Source organism: Trichosurus vulpecula, chromosome 8 (assembly GCF_011100635.1).
Source record: "Trichosurus vulpecula isolate mTriVul1 chromosome 8, mTriVul1.pri, whole genome shotgun sequence".
Classification (NCBI taxonomy): Eukaryota; Metazoa; Chordata; class Mammalia; order Diprotodontia; family Phalangeridae; genus Trichosurus; species Trichosurus vulpecula.
Window position 1 is genome coordinate 236,868,990 of NC_050580.1, and position 14,719 is coordinate 236,883,708.

The 14,719-nt window shown below is 40.9% G+C and overlaps 1 non-coding gene across 1 annotated transcript; it reads left to right on the forward strand.

Annotated features, from left to right (window-relative positions):
* The first annotated feature begins 12,016 nt into the window (after positions 1-12,016).
* TRNAE-CUC lies at positions 12,017-12,088 on the forward strand. Its single transcript has one exon. It is a non-coding gene; the product is annotated as a tRNA-Glu (tRNA).
* Positions 12,089-14,719: the final 2,631 nt, after the last annotated feature.

The following is a 14,719-nucleotide window of genomic DNA, read 5'->3' on the forward strand; positions in this document are numbered from 1 at the left end:
TGTTGTATCTCCTTTTTGGACAGTGAGCTCCATGTGAGTGGAGATTGTCCTTTGCCTTTCTTTGTAGACCTAGAACTTGGCACATCATAGGTGCTTAATAAATGGTGATTGACTAATTAACCAACTATATACAAACAGGGGAAATATACAGAATATTTTTTTAATTTTTTAAATAAAAAAATTTGTATTTAAAATTGAAGAAAAACTTCTTAGCTTTCTGACTGTTCCAAACATGCAGCCACCCAGATTTTGTTCTCAGGTTGTAGTTTGCAGACCCCGTAGTCTTATTGGCTAATAGTCAAGTAGACCCAGAACTGTTTAAATTAGTGGAATCAAAGAGTAGTGATCAATATACCAATGTCAAACTGAATGGGTACCTCTAGTAGAACACCTCAGGACTGTGTGCTTGACTTTATTCTATTCAACATTTTTTATCAATGATTTGGCTAAAGGTATAAATGGCATGCTTATTATATATGATAGTAGAACAAGTCTGGGAAGGATGGCTAACAGTTTGGATGAATGTAGGTATCTGGAAAGATTTTGATAGAATAGAGCAGGAGTTGGCAAACTGTGGCTGTTGGGCCAAATCCAACTGGTAGTCTATTTTTGTATAGAACATGTAAAATTCATTTGCAGCTTATGGGCTGTACAAAAATGTCTTGTGGACAAAATTCGGTTCTTGGGCTAAAGTTTACCAACCCCTGGGCTAGGGTGATGAGATGAAACTAATCAGAAGAAATATAATTGTAAAAGGGTAAAATTTTGCACTTGGTTTTTAAAAAATCAGCTGCACAAGATAGGAGAGGCATAGATATATGATGTTTGCTGTGAAAAATATATATGGGGTTTAAGCAAATTGCAAGCTTAATATGGATCAATCATGTGACATGGCAACCAAATAAACAAGTGAAATCTTAGGCTATATTAACAGCAGTGTCTTATCTAGAGCAACGGAGATGGTGGTCTCCATCAATTCTGCCCTGGTTAGACCATATCGAGAGTACCATCTTCAGAACTGGGCACTATACACTAGAAAGGACATTAGTACAATGGCAGAACTGATGATCAGGAAACAGATTTAAAACCCATGGAGAGCTTAGAAATAAATAGTCACACTCCTTGCTTTGTTGTTGTTCAATCATTTTCAGTCATGTCTGATTCTCCGTGACCCCAAATATGTTTAAAACATGTAGCAGCCCAGATTTGGTTCTCAGGTTGTAGTTTGCTGACCCCCTAGTCAGGATAATATTCAAGTAGATCCAGAACTGGTTAAATTAGTGAAATCAAAGAGTCATGATCAGTGGACCAATGTCAAATTGGATGTATACCTATGGTAGAACAGCTCAGAGTTGTGTGCTTCACTTTATTCTGTTCAATGTTTTTATCAATTCGGCTAGAGGTATAAATGACATGCTACTTGTTTTCTTGGCAAAGATACTAGAGGGGTTTGCCATTTCTTTCTCCAGCTCATTTTATAGATGAGGAAACTGAGGCAAACAGAGTTCAGTGACTTGCTCAGGGCCACACAGCTAGTCCGTGTCTGAGGCCAGATTTGAACTCAGGAAGATAAGTCTTCCTGACTCCAGGCCTGACATTTAATCCACTGTACCACCTAGCTTCCCCTCACTTTATAGATGGGACAATTGAGGCCCAGAGATGTTCAGTGAGTTTCCCGGGTTTATGCACTTGTGAATTGTAGAACCAGGCTTTAAACCTGGATCCTCTGACATCCGCATTATAACATTCTGCTTCTCTGGAGCCAGTCCAGAAGAGGCGATGCAGATGATGACTATGCCAAAGATGACTATGGTTTATGTTCACACAGCTATTATATCTCAAATGCAAGCCTTCATGACTCCTAAGCCACTGATTCATTGTGTCTTTCTCCAAACTTTACAATGCTAAGTAAAATATTTGGTTGTTCCCTTCATAGTTCAGTTGGAAAGAAAAGCAGCAGGAACTTGGTATAATGTTGATAAATGTTTGCCATTGAATAATGGAAAGGATGTAAAAGTTGGGGTAGGACAGTGATCTTGGGATGTCACAACCTCTCTGAGACTCAGTTTCATCATCTGTAAAATAGAGATAAAAGACTTGAACTACCTACCTCATATGGTTTTGGTTAAGACTCAGAGGAGATGTATATAAATAGTCATGCTTTGTCAACCTTAAAGTGGTGAATAATTGAAAACTATTATGAATATGAAAACTGAATAAGTACATGTGGGTGAGGTGAGGAAGAGGGAAGATCCAAGGATAAACTGAAGATTTGAAACATGAGAGCCTAGGGCCTCATAGGATGCTACTGTCAGAAACATTAAAGTTAAACAACAGAGGAGGTTTGGGGAGAACCAATTGACAATGAAATTTATCACAGTTAAAATTTTGACCCTTTGGTTCATATCTGTGTCTGGCTTAGTTCTCAAAGGTAGTCTGGCTCCTTCCAGCTACCTCAGCTAACACAGGTGCAAAAACTAAAAGGAATGAGTCTAAGCCTATGAGAAATCAGGTTGAAACCAAGGAAGGAGCTTAGCAAAAAATGGAAAACTCATCTACAGCGTGGGATCTTCTCTGCTTGTAGCTATTCATTAATTCTTTCAACATTAAATCAGCAGATATTTTATTAAGTGGCTACTCTGCCCATGCTATAGGCATAGGTACTTCTCTCTATTTCTCTCTATCTCTGTCTCTCTCTGTCCATCTGTCTCTATCTCTTTGTCTCTGTCTGTCTGTCTCTATCTCTCTGTCTGTCTCTATCTCTGACTCTCTCTGTCTCTGTCTCTTTCTCTGTCTGTCTCTCTCTCTCTCTCTCACACACACACACACACACACACACACACACACATTTCTTGTTGTTGTTAAGGAGCTTGTATGCTACTTAAGGGGTACAATAGCCACAGACAAATAAAAGCAAGTAATTGGGGGTGGGAGTAGGACACTGACAACTGGGGGGATTGGGAAACATATCATGGAGAAAATAGCCCTTTAGCTGGACCTTGAAGGAAGCTAGGTTTTCTGAGAGGTCAATGTGAGGAGGGAGTATGTTCCAGGACTGGGAGACAGACAAGTGCAAATAAGGGAAGTGAGAGATGTAATATCATGCCTGGGAATCTCAAGACTATGTTCCATTTGTTGGCCAGGACATAGGCTATACAAAGGGGATTGGGGAGGGGGTAGTAATGTATAATCATCCTGGCAACTTTGGGGTGTTTGTCATGCAATGCACAGCCTGGATGACACAGACAAGTGAGAGATGGGCTGAAAGATTTTAAGATTGTACTGAAAGACTTGCATTAGTAATGCGGGGATGACAGTATAAAATCTTCATAAGGAATAGTAGGGAAATAAATGAGCGTGCAAGAAAAGAGGGTCTTTCTGCTATTGTGGTCAATTCAAGATCCCAAAGCCACAAAGCCCAGTTCTCTAGTGGGCTTCTGTTCTTCCACAGCTTGATGTATGCACATGACAGTCCACTGAGGAGATAATGTTAAGGAAAGAAATGATTAGAAGTAATTTGCTAAGGGACCAGTGTTGCATTTTGAGCTGTCAACAAGTAATGAAGCACGAATGTCAATTGGCAGGTGAATCAGAGCCTGGGCAGTTGGTGGGGAGGAAGAATCCTGCTCCAAGGAAATTGAGTGCTTTTTAATTGAGGCTACTGATAAGACAAACACAGAAAGTTTGCAGCAGTTGGAGATTGCTAGGAAGAAAAACTTTTCCCTGACGGGGAAGAGGAGAGGAGAAGGGAAGTTTCCAAATGAAAGTCAAGTGGAGAACCAGGGCTACTCTGTTCAGATAAGGTTTCTGAAGTCTTGGACTTATCCATCTTTCTTTATGATGACATTGAGCAAAGCAACATGGGAATTTGTTTTGCTTGACTATGTATATTTGCTATAATGATTTTGTTTTTCTTGTTTTGTCTTATTTTCTATTGGGAACCAGAAGTGGGGGAGGAGGGAATAAATGTTAAAACATTTTAGAAAGATGTATGTTTCTCTCCCTTTCCTTTATTATTGATTAGCTAAGGGGTGGGAATTGAAGAGAAATCTTTATTTAGTTGGTCAGATAGAAATAGGAGAGGACCTGACCAAGACAGAGGCATTGGGTCATGACTGAACTTCCCAAAGCAATGAGCTCTGTTTGAAACAATCTTCTAACACATTTCTGAATATTGCCTCAATCAAAAGATGGATCTCATTGTCTGAAGCTGATAGACTTAGGGCCATACAGGTGAAGGTTGTTGAGTTTCTATTGAAAAGCTACTGCATTGTTTGGTGTTGGGAAATAAGCTTGTTGCTCTGTGGTGACTCTCAATAGCCCTAGAGTGGCAAAGGACCTAGACAAAAGACTATTTGGGCAGTAGCGTGTCTCAAAGCATCGCCTTATTTTATTCTTGGTTAATGATCTTTTAGTGTCAAGATAAAGGCTGTTCATTTATTTATTTATTTGGATCTTTGAATGTATTACAACTTGGCTTCAGCTGCAGGGAATGATGTTTGACAGATGCAGATTGCGCTCAAGAATGAGTGAGTGTGCCTATGTGTATATTTCTATGTATGTATGTTTATATACATTTATATAGTGTGTGTATACATACATGTGTGTATCTCTTTGTGTGTATACACACACTAAATACACACACACACACATGTGTGTGTGTGTGTGTGTGTGCGCGTGGCAATTAGGTAGTACAGTAGATAGAGTGCAGGGCCTAAAGTCAGGAAGATTCATTTTGTGAGATCAAATCCAGCCTCACACACAAGTTACTTAATTCTGTTCACCTCAATTCCTCACCTCTAAAAGGAGCTGAAGAAGGAAAGGGGAAACCACTCCAGTATTTTTGTCAAGAAAACCTCAGATGACATCCCGAAAAGTCAGACTACAAGAATGATGAATATATTTAGATTCAGGCGAGTCAAGTGTTAATCCAGAACTGTGCTTTCTTAAACAAAATCACATGTGAGAAGCCATTAGTGTTGTTCTTATCCCTACTTGAAACCTGGAGGTATCTCTGAAGATTGAATTTGCATCCCCTTTGTTTCAGTGTCTTCTTAAATAACCACCATGATCATGTCAAATTGACATAACATCTTATTATAACCCTGGCCTCCTCCAAGACAATGAAAAGGAACAAATATTCAAGGAAACAGGATATGGGTTTCATCTTGATGAATGGAGAGAGGTTTTCATTGTACATTGAGCTATACCCCAGGGTCTAAAATGGATGCTAAACCACAGAGTTAATTTTTAGGTATAGTGTTGTACCAGAAGCGAGCGAGACACACCACAGAGTATAAGTTTTAAGTGGAGAATTTATTAGCCGATGGCCATCGGGGTACGGCACCACAAATCAATGGCAAATGTGTTGGGGTGATGGCTTGGTTTATATAGGATATGGGGGTACAGAGTAAGGGGGAAGAGGAACAAAGGTCCTGGCTGATCAAAAGATTCAGTCAGGTTATCGTACTAGTGGGATAATCTCATTTACATTCCTTGGTGGAGTCACAGAGTCCCAGGGATATCTCCCAGGAAGGGTCTATCAAGTTATCTCTCAGTGGGATGGTCCTATCTATTGACATTCCAGGAAGGAACCAAGGAGTCTCAGGGATATCTGCTAGACAGGATCTGCCAGGTTATCTCTCAGTGGGATGGTCCTATCTATTGACATTTCAGGAAGGAGCCATGGAGTCCCAGGGGGTTTGCTAAATACCAAAGATATCTGAATCCATTCTTTCTGGGGGGGCTTGTCAGTAGCTAGGGGTTACTCAGGGGTTCCTAATTTTCCTTGTATTACATTCCCCACTTTTTTCTTCATGGGAATTTCAAATCCTTGAAAAAGGAACAACCTGATGGGGCATAGCAATAAAATTAGGAGGCCAACCAAAACGCTAAGCAGGGGTGACAATAAAAGGAACACTAGGTCGTTGGCCCCAGGGGAAGGCCAGACCTAATTGGAAGACTCAAGGAGAGTCCAAGGAGCCTCCCCAGGTACTTCACTCCAGAAATTTTTAAAAAATGGTATAAAACATCCCACATTTCCCAAAACATCCCACATTTCCCCCTTTTTGGTCAAAGGCAAACTGAAAGTTTCGCCTAAAGACCAATTAAAGGTATGGAAAAAAAAAAACTCTATTTTCCACAGGGTGAAGTTTTAAAATCCCTATCTAGGTGGAGTCAGGTTTTCCCTTTTCTGTATTTGGACATCCCCAGGGATGGGCAGAAATTGTAAACTAATTGTAAGTAAGCAGAGGGAACATAATAAAAGTTCAGGAAAAACAGTCTTGGGAACACAAGGACGCAGAAGGGAAAAAAGCAGGTCTTTGCTCAGGTTCTGGCTCCGGATCCCGCGAGAAAGCCGTCCGCATCCGGTGCTGTCCCTCTCAGACTCTTGGAACCGCAGGGTGAGGTCTTCTATAGGCCCAGATGTCCACCCCTCACAATGTTCATTTAAAGCAGTATTTTTAAAATCTCAGATGCCTGATTGTAGTTATCTGGTCCCTTGATAGTACAAGAGAGTTCTGCTTCTCTGGTTCAGATCTAGAAATTCTCAGACAATTTTAACTTACTATAACTTAGATACTTTACAAAGGGGATATATTTTCACTTGTACCATTATCTTATACAATTTTCTTGTATTAGCATCCAAATTTAAATCTTATTACCAAAGCACACTTATCAGCTCAAATTTCCAGAATTGATAAATTTTTTTAGAGCCAATCATACACATCTGTACATAATTCTTAGGGGAATCAATCTAATCCCTATTGCCTTTTTCAAAATTCGCTATCCCTTCCTTTTATTAGACATTGATCACATTACATCTTTGCCTTATTTGCTTTGCCTAATCATTTTCCCCTTTCGGAGGATGTTATCCCTATATTATTTCAATGTTTTACTTGGTCATGAACCTAAGTTAAAATTGTAAGCTATTCATACCTATATCCTATTATAATAACTCAGAGATATTTCAATATTCATCTATCTATTACCTAACAGATTTAGCATAGTGCTTACAAAACTTCTTGATAATTTAAATTTGCTATGAAAGAAATGAGGGACTATGTCATATATCTTAACAGAAGGAAAGAACTTACTTCCTTAGCTCTGTTTGATTCCAGGCACGAGTCATATCTGATAGCAAATCTTATAGTCACCAGGTGCTGAAAGCAGGGCTTAGGTGTAACCAGGTGGGGACTTTCCTTTTCAGAAAGGAAATAGCAGAGTTGGGAAATAAAGTCAGGAAGATCCTACCTAGGCTGTGTCCAAGGTCGTCTTCACAACTGCTCCCAGGCAGACCCACCTAAAAAATTCTCAGCTTGTAACGCCTGCCGTGCCATTACTGGCTTCATGTGACCTAGTCCTGTAATCAGAGCTTAAGACAATATTAAATTGTAGTCCCATAAAATCTTAAATAGCAAATAAATATCCTTCAGATAAGACTGCCCAAATTTTATTGAGCTAATAATTATCAAATCAAGCTACATAACTTTTCCATCTTCTAAATACTTCCTCACACTCATCTCCAACTTACTTTGACCATCTGAAACTATCATTCTCGGGACAGGAGAGGCTTAGCTAACTCCCATTTGTCCCCAAACTTTCTTATCTGCCTTTCCTATTTTCCCTCAACCTTAATTCACCTTTCCAAATCTTTCAAACCTAGTACTAAGTCTTCTTTACATTTCAACCATAAGACAAAACAACTCATAAGTTAGTACTTTCATTGTCATAACTGTGTATACTGGAATCCCATTCCAGCTTCTTAAACCACAAAGACACAGAAAAAAAGGGGATTTGTTTTTCGTGATAACTCATTCTAAAAAAGGGAACACTTATTAAAAAGATCTGCCATCTCGTCTCCCCCTGAAGGTGAGTTCTTCTCCATCAGTTGGCAGACTTCACTAATTAAACTACCAGGCCAAACCCATCTCAAGTCTTAGTCTAATCTTATCAGTTTTTTTAAAAAGCCAGGTTGGAGGCTTCTGGGCCCCCACCATCCTCTTATTGCTACCCCTCCCCTTTCCTTCCCTTCTGACAGGTGGCCTAAGGTGAAATTCTTTTCTCCTTATCTAAACTAAGGGCAGGGAGCAGTAAGGAATTCAGACTGTCGTTTGGAACCTCCTTACTCAAAAAAAAAAAACTTGAATAAGACATTGAATGGGCGCTTCTATAGATAAGCATCAATTCTAATAATTCTAATAAGGATTTTTTTTATCCAGATGTTAAAAGGCATGCTCGCTAAACTTTCCTGAACACAATTATTTAGAAGGTTTTAAAATGATAGACATCTTTTTCCTTAAAGCAAATTAACCCTTAAATGCTGGAATTCATTAACTAAGTTGGTGCCAAATGTCCTCACTCTCAAATATTGCACAGAATTCCTAGACATTACAAAGTTCCTTAATCAAAAAGTGTTATAATGGGAGGACACTTAATTTCTATAAATTACATACTCAATTAATTAGCCTTATCACAATAATAAGGTTTACCAGGACTTAAAGAGGCTTTTTTTCCATAATAATTCCTCTACACAGAAAACCACACAAGATTGATAAGAATTCATGACTAGATGGTTTCAAAAATTCTTGTTTCAGTTAATAACCTCAATTTCTTAATTAACTACGATTCTTAATCTAACAACATCCAGATTATAAGAGAAATTATTCTCTAACAGCACAGGTAATGCGATGTTAACCAATTTGTATATAATAACTAACTTAGAAATAAGTACACCACAAGCAATTATCATGTATCTAAAACTTGAAACAGATTCCAATTAATTACCAATCTAGTGATCATAACTGAGTTGGATAAGCAAATCAAATCTGATTCATAACCACTAGTGGTAACATTTTAATTTCTAAGGCCCAATATTCTCTGCATTGTAAAAGATTACCACATTTTTCAATATTGCTGATACATCTGTTTGTCAAATTACACAATTTAGAAATGTACCAGTGCCCTAAACATAATTATGCATTTTAAAACTTGAAACAACCCTTTTATCAATTTAGGTGAACACATTTCTAAATCTCCTTGCTCAGAGAATCTTTCATATCATTATTTGAAACTATAACTTTAAATCACCAGATATATTCTCATAATAGAAACTTTTTCACACAGAAAGTCTGTTCTCATGGTTAAATATCAGTATTATTAATTATTTACTTGTTATAACCACATATAACAGTTCCAAATTTTATCACATCCCTTTAAAAAAACCCAATTCACATATATCAAAATCAGATTAAAATTGCTATAATATCATTTCTTACCACACAATGGTCTTCTCAAATTTCACAATCTAAGAGAATTTTTTTTGGAACACAATGCAAGTTTAGAAATACAGAAACAATAATTTTCAGATGACATCTATTGCATTTCCAGATTTCCACATATAGAAATTATTCAGCTTATTACTTTTGGTATTATATATTAATGTATTAATATATAATACATGTATCACATATACTAATACATTAACATCCCAAATACACTTTATTTAGCTGTATATTCTTCAGCACCACTACCTCTGGCCCAGGTATAGGAACTTTTGCCTGGCCATGAATGAACTTATGAAAGAAAGAGAAACTTAATTTTGCACCCACTTTTCCAAGCTTCATCTTATACAAAAATGCCTAAAAGGATTTTTTTTTTTGGACTCCCAAGGAAGATAAGAGCAGGAAAAAAATCCCTTTTAGTTTTCTAAAGGGCTCCTCCCTAGGTAGGGCCTGGCAGCCCCTTGAGGGCAAGGAGCCTACCCTTCCAAGCACTAACTGACCAACCCTATTTCTTTACAAGTTTCCTTTTAGCTTCAGCTCTGATAACCTTTCACTGTGGAGGGTGGGGGAAGGGTGAGACCAGGAGCAGCACATGGCAGCCAAGAGGAGCACATGGACTCCTGACTAGACAGGTAATCTCAAGCTGCTACTCTACCACCCCCTAAGTTCCTTATACAGGTTTTCTATCTCTCTCTTTCACAAATTCACCTTTTAAACTTTACCACAAGGACGGGCTACAAAAGTACTCAGGGGCACAGGACTGACTGTCAGTCTGTGAATTTCTATCCCTCTCCTCATTGCCCGGTGGGGAGGGCGATTTAAGTTTTTCCCTACAGTTCTCCTGCATTCTCTACTAATCTGATCCGGGAGGAGAAGAGTTTGATTTAACTGCTCTAACTTTTACTGTAGCCCTAGTGAAAAGATCTCAATGATTGTAATTCAAGTAAAACTTCACCCCTTGCTCACTCCCAAAAACCTCTTTTGTACTTGAATCTAAGGGAATCAGGGACTGGGACAAATGCGAGAGTCCCACTGAAGACTTTAACTGAGGTTTTAGCCACAAGGCATTCATTGGGAGGAGATGTTTTCAGCAAGAGTGAGCTCCTGGAATGGATTTACAATTTCAGGATTCTTCCCAAATTCAACTAACCAATTTCCAAACTTTTTAACAATTTAAAAACCAGAATTTGCCAGATTGTAACCTATTCCCCGTAGTTCCACACTGGCCAAACGGGAGCCACAAGGAAGGGAGTCTGTTTCCCTATTGACAGCCTGATATCTCTGGCTGCCTATGTTTCAGATTTTTTTTCTTTTTTTTTCAACAAAACATAGACATTTCACAATTAACACAGACACGCGAACAGAGACGAACTCAAAACACAACAAAGTTCACGGTGTGGATCGAATTGAAGGCTAAGCAGGTCCCCTCAGAGGAAAGATTTCCTCCTCAAAGATACGACCCCCAATCTTTCTCACACCTCAACACAAAACAGAGAACCACACAGTGTGGGTGAAATCGAAGGCTAAACAAGTCCTCTCAGAGGAAAGATCTCCTCCTTAAGGATACGACCCCCAATCTCTCTCACACTGCAACACAAAACAGAGAACCACACAGTGTGGGTGAAATCGAAGGCTAAACAAGTCCTCTCAGAGGAAAGATTTCCTCCTCAAGGATACGACCCCCAATCTCTCTCACACTCCAACACAAAACAGAGAACCACACAGTGTGGGTGAAATCGAAGGCTAAACAAGTCCTCTCAGAGGAAAGATTTCCTCCTCAAGGATACGACCCCCAATCTCCCCACACCCAAAACACAAAACAGAAAACCAAATGGCATGAGCTGATTGAAGGCTAAACAAGTCCTCTCAGGGGAAAGATTTCCTCCTCAAGGATACGACCCCCAATCTTCCTGATGAGGGTTTGGGGTGAGAGGTGCTCGACACCCCAAAGTACCGACACGCCGGGTCCTGCCGAAAGAATTCGACTCAAGCTTTCTCAGCCAAGGGAAAGGATAAAGTTTATTAAGAGCTAGCCAAATAAGCCTGCCCCGAGAGATCCCACCCCTTGCGACACCTGTAAGGAAAAAGGGCCAGACCCATCTGAGCTAGATTGGTTCTGACCAACCTCATGGAGGCAAGATGGAGATTATATACACAAAGGTTGTGGGAGGGATTGAGGGGCGGTCTGGGGTGACCAGAAGAGGGGTCTAGGGAGGGACTTAAGGACGAGGTCAGACTCCAGGGTGGGGGAAATAGCTGAAGGCTATATGGAAATGACAGACCATGAAGGGCTAGGGTAACAGAGCTAGGGTATAGATATTTTGATCAGGATTAAGGATGGGAAACAGGATTAAGGGTGGGAAACAGCTGACAATAGAGGACTGGGCAAGGTAGGCATTTGGGCTTAATGGTTATAGCCTCAGGCCAAGGCCAGGTCGAGTGGCAAGATTCAAGGAGAGTTCAAGGGTTCAAGGGGTTCCCAGAGACTGTGCCCTCATCATTCCCCCCTCAAACAAATGGGACCCAAATTCTTTTGGGGTCAGGGACGAAGGTCTCAGCTTCTGGAATTGCTTCCTGCTGACAAGGGGCGTAGAGCTGGCTTGATGGGTCCAGTTCAAGGGGTGCACAGTCATCTGGAAGTTGATAGCTTGGAGACTGGAAGAGACAAACCTGGCAAGGAAGTTAAGCAAACAACAAAACAGACAGTACAGGAGTACAGAGAAAGGACAATATCCCTGGTGGTCTAGTGGTTAGGATTCGGCGCTCTCACCGCCGCGGCCCGGGTTCGATTCCCGGTCAGGGAACCATAAATGATGAGGGTTTGGGGTGAGAGGTGCTCGACACCCCAAAGTACCGACACGCCGGGTCCTGCCGAAAGAATTCGACTCAAGCTTTCTCAGCCAAGGGAAAGGATAAAGTTTATTAAGAGCTAGCCAAATAAGCCTGCCCCGAGAGATCCCACCCCTTGCGACACCTGTAAGGAAAAAGGGCCAGACCCATCTGAGCTAGATTGGTTCTGACCAACCTCATGGAGGCAAGATGGAGATTATATACACAAAGGTTGTGGGAGGGATTGAGGGGCGGTCTGGGGTGACCAGAAGAGGGGTCTAGGGAGGGACTTAAGGACGAGGTCAGACTCCAGGGTGGGGGAAATAGCTGAAGGCTATATGGAAATGACAGACCATGAAGGGCTAGGGTAACAGAGCTAGGGTATAGATATTTTGATCAGGATTAAGGATGGGAAACAGGATTAAGGGTGGGAAACAGCTGACAATAGAGGACTGGGCAAGGTAGGCATTTGGGCTTAATGGTTATAGCCTCAGGCCAAGGCCAGGTCGAGTGGCAAGATTCAAGGAGAGTTCAAGGGTTCAAGGGGTTCCCAGAGACTGTGCCCTCATCATTCCCACACCCCAGTAGGAAGGGTGGCGTCCCAGCTTCCTAGCTCTGTACCACAGCCTCGTCAGGGTTTAGCATGGTATCAGAGATCCAAATGGCTAGCCCCAAACCAGAAAAAACCTTACCTCTAGAGGTCTACAAACCAGAATTCTCCATAGGTCGAAAAGGGACAGGTCAGCAAAGAGCCCATTCTCCGAGACCATCACTCCACATCAGAGTCCTAGGAAAAGAAATCCCCAGGAGCCGGCCCTCTGAAGTGAGAGAAGGTGGATCGGGGGCAGAGACTCCCTGTTGAGGTCCGGAATTCTGTGTGTGTCTCCAGGGCGGTAACACGAAATACTGCCTCATCTCGCTGGGGCCTCCAAAATGTTGTACCAGAAGCGAGCGAGACACACCACAGAGTATAAGTTTTAAGTGGAGAATTTATTAGCCGGCGGCCATCGGGGTACGGCACCACAAATCAATGGCAAATGTGTTGGGGTGATGGCTTGGTTTATATAGGATATGGGGGTACAGAGTAAGGGGGAAGAGGAACAAAGGTCCTGGCTGATCAAAAGATTCAGTCAGGTTATCGTACTAGTGGGATAATCTCATTTACATTCCTTGGTGGAGTCACAGAGTCCCAGGGATATCTCCCAGGAAGGGTCTATCAAGTTATCTCTCAGTGGGATGGTCCTATCTATTGACATTCCAGGAAGGAACCAAGGAGTCTCAGGGATATCTGCTAGACAGGATCTGCCAGGTTATCTCTCAGTGGGATGGTCCTATCTATTGACATTTCAGGAAGGAGCCATGGAGTCCCAGGGGGTTTGCTAAATACCAAAGATATCTGAATCCATTCTTTCTGGGGGGGCTTGTCAGTAGCTAGGGGTTACTCAGGGGTTCCTAATTTTCCTTGTATTACAATAGTTTCTCCTTAGATTTCCAGGAATAGGAAAAGCATGAAGAATGCACTGTGAAATCGCCTTTTTGTATGTAAATCAAAGTAACAAGGCAACCAGAGTCCTGAACCAGGAGTCTGGTGAGTTGAATTTCTAAGCCAAGATCTGCTGCATGTCTGCAGCAGTTATTTCACTTACCCTCTTCATATATATAAATCATTCCCGCCCCCACCCTCACCCCCACATTTAGAACACCAATGCAGTCTGGGAGAGTTGTTTTTTTTTAGAGACATTGAAGGATTAAATAATTTGCCCTGGGAGATTCACCTGGAATGATTCAAAAGCAGGACTTGAACCCAAATCTCCTCAGTCAGTCAACAAGCATTTATTGTGCTTGCTATAGGCCAAGTGCTGGGTTAAACACTGGGAGTACAATACAAGCCAAAAGGAAGACTGTGTCTGCCCACAAGTTTACATTCTAATGGCAGAAGATAACTCAGGCCTAGGGAGGAATGAAAAGGGGCTGCCTAGCTTGGGCTGTTGTTGAGGTCCTTTGTCCTTTGTTCTCAAAGAGGACTGTGACATCAGGGAGGTGATGCCATGACGTGCAAGTGAATTGGATTTAAGTGAGGGAGGGCTGTGCAGTCACCAGCCTCACTTTCTTCTCTGGAGGCATCTGGGTCCAGTGGTGAGATATAGATCAGAACTGCTGGGCTAGCTTGGGCATGATTTTAAAAGAAAGGCTCTTGGAGAATCCATCCACTCAGTGGTAGAGGCCAAAGGGAACTAGTGTGTGAATTTCAGGACTGAAGTGAGCTTCTAGAGTGAAGAGGTTGCTGGAGCATGATAAAAAGGAATACAGAGTGTATACATACAGACACAGATATATACATACACATACATATATGTTTCATATATAAGTAATGATAATAATGCTGAAGAAAATGTTAATACTGTGTTTGACATTTTACACACACTATCAAAACATTGTTTCTTAATTCAATATTTTAAATACAAACATTGTTAGCCTAGAGAGAGAAATGTCCAAACTAGTATGGTATTTCTCCCAATACCCTTGGGCACCAAAGAAGATTTCAATTTTTTATAGGAATCTTGAACTAGGAAAAATGTCACAATACGTTAAAATATAATTTAAGG